Source organism: Oncorhynchus kisutch, unplaced genomic scaffold (assembly GCF_002021735.2).
Source record: "Oncorhynchus kisutch isolate 150728-3 unplaced genomic scaffold, Okis_V2 Okis07a-Okis12b_hom, whole genome shotgun sequence".
Lineage (NCBI taxonomy): Eukaryota > Metazoa > Chordata > Actinopteri > Salmoniformes > Salmonidae > Oncorhynchus > Oncorhynchus kisutch.
The window spans coordinates 392,774-395,557 of NW_022261984.1; positions in this window are offsets into that span (position 1 = coordinate 392,774).

The following is a 2,784-nucleotide window of genomic DNA, read 5'->3' on the forward strand; positions in this document are numbered from 1 at the left end:
GATTCATATAAAGCAAGTAGTTTTGTTTTTGGTTCCATGTTCATAGCAACCAATGACTACATCAAGCTTGTGACTCTACTAACTTGTTGGATGCATTTGCCATTTGTTTTGGTTGTTTCAGAATGTTTGGTGCCCAATAGAAACAGATGGTAAATCATGTAGTGTGTCATTTTAGAGTCACTTTTATGACAAACAAGAATGTTTTCTAAACACTTCTACATTCATGTGAATGCTACCATGATTACTGATTATCCTGAATAAATCGTGAATAATGATGAGTGAGAAAGTTACAAAGGGTCAAATATAATGTGATTGGTTGAATGAAAGTTCAGTGGGCAGATCTCAGAGTGACACGTTAGTGGGTTGAGTGTTTACGGGTGAGAGTCAAATAAAAAAAGCCCTGGTACATTGGAGGTGGATGGGGGCGTTACACATGGGTTGCGATCTGCACGTTTCCTGGTTCGCATCCCGACTGATTGTTTGTTTTGTTACTCAACATTCTAAACTAATTCCATTTCTAATCTACTAACTCTGACTGAATACATTTACATATGTGGACAAAACAGACTTGTACCTTCTCCCCTTCTGGCTGATTGGACTAGGCACTGGGAGAGGGACCAGAAGGTCCTAGGTTCAAATCTTGCCAATGCCCATTCTCCAAAAAGGTACTTTCCCTAGCATGGAATTCACCCCCTCAACCCCCAAACCATACATCAACTTTTGTTAGTAGGGCTGGCTGGAGGATTTTCGCTATTTCGCTAATACTTTTGGGGGTAATTGATCCCAAGGTCTAAAGTTCCTCCCCAATAAGAAGTTTCTCCAATGCATTTTGAGGAAGAAGGAGATAGGATGTGAGGAATCAAGGAAATACGATTGGAGATCCACCTATACACTAAAGCACAAGAGAGTACAAGAGGTGTGGAATTAACCCACATTCTTTTGGTTTTAAGTCTTATGCTTTAGGAAAATTAAAAATCATAGTTTTGCCATCGATCATCCAAACAGCTAGTAGCCTAGTGATTTGTTGATATCCTGGAAAAGGTAGATATTTTTTGGATTGCATCAAAAACCTAAGATTTTACAAGCACACCAACCCTGATACTGTAGCATCACCAGGAGTGTATTCATTAGTCTATCAGAGTTTCTATTCATTCGTTTTGCACTGTTTCAATGGAAAACAATATATTTATATTGCACAAATTCATGTATTCATTAGTCAGATTCCGTTGCCAAACGTTTAGTTTGTTGCAAAACAGCTTGCAACGGAAACCGTTTACCCTAGGGACCAAACGGAAGCAAACAGAAGGAAACGGGGAGGGACCTACCTGAATTTGTCCAATAGAAACTAGTTATCATTGCATAATGTTATGTTTGGAGTAAACGTGTAGGTCTTTCCTGTTTCGTTCTGTTTGCTTCCTTGTAAATACAGGAGTTGTAGTGCTAGTGAGACACGGGGCTCGTTTGAGTGGTAAGTCTAAAGCAAACGACAGTAGACAAATGAAGTCTGGTTCATCTGCAACAGCCGAAAGTCGGACACTAAAGGGATTTTCCAACAGCAAGGCTCAGATCAACATGCCAGTTACCATTGTTTATAAAAGCTTTTCTTTACAAAGTTGAAATAAACATGTCTCCAACCCCCATGTCACACACTCAAAGTGAAACCTTGTGTACACATTGTACAATCAATTGAGAGAGAGAGAGCCTCAAATATCATATTCATTTGTATATATCCACTGTATACATGAATCATGGCAAAGTTGGCTCCTGTTTCAGTCTTGTCTTGGGTCAAACAAAAACACCCTAATGATTGGTTGACAATGGAGCCTCCCACTATGCAGGTGATGGCTGGAAGGTGAAGTTGGCAAAGAGCAACTGCAGAAATTTGCAGTCAAAACGTCATGACCTTTGATCACATTATTTATGTAAAGTTCATGTAAAGTTCACGTAAGCCAGACAATTGTTCACCCCATAATGCAATAAACTTTGAAAGGTGGTGACCAACGATAGTCACCGACTTGACAAAAGTGATCTGTTCGAATGCACCCAATGATACTTCTTTCTGAAAGGCAGGCAGACAAGGTTGCACTTTACCAAAACGTGCTTTAATGACGATTCTACAATCACAGTTGGAAATTACGCACTAATCACACTGTCTGCAAAATAAACAAGCATAACAAAGGCCACTTCCAACAAACTACTATTATTCCAGTCAAAGTCCTTCAGACAATGGCTCCTCTTCAGACTGGTCTATTCTGGCCCCGAGGTTGACTAGTGCTTAGTAAAGGAGAAACGTCCTCTCACTGTCAACCACGTTTATTTTCAGCAAACCTAACATGTGTAAATATTTGTATGAACATAAGATTCAACAACCGAGACAAACTGAACAAGTTCCACAAACATGTGACTAACATAAATCGAAAATTGTGTCCCTGAACAAAGGGGGAGGGGGGTCAAAATCAAAGTAACAGTATCTGGTGTGGCCAGCTGCATTCAGTACTGCACTGCATCTCCTCCTCATGGACTGCACCAGATTTGCCAGTTCTTGCTGTGAGATGTTCTGGTCTTTCTAGGGAGTTTTTCCTAGCCACCGTGCTTCTACACCTGCATTGCTTGCTGTCTGGGGTTTTAGGCTGGGTTTCTGTACAGCACTTTGAGATATCAGCTGATGTAAAAAGGGCTTTATAAATCAATTTGATTTGATTTACCCCACTCTTCCACCAAGGCACCTGCAAGTTCCCAGACATTTCGGGGTGGAATGGCCCCGGCCCTCACCCTCCGATCCAA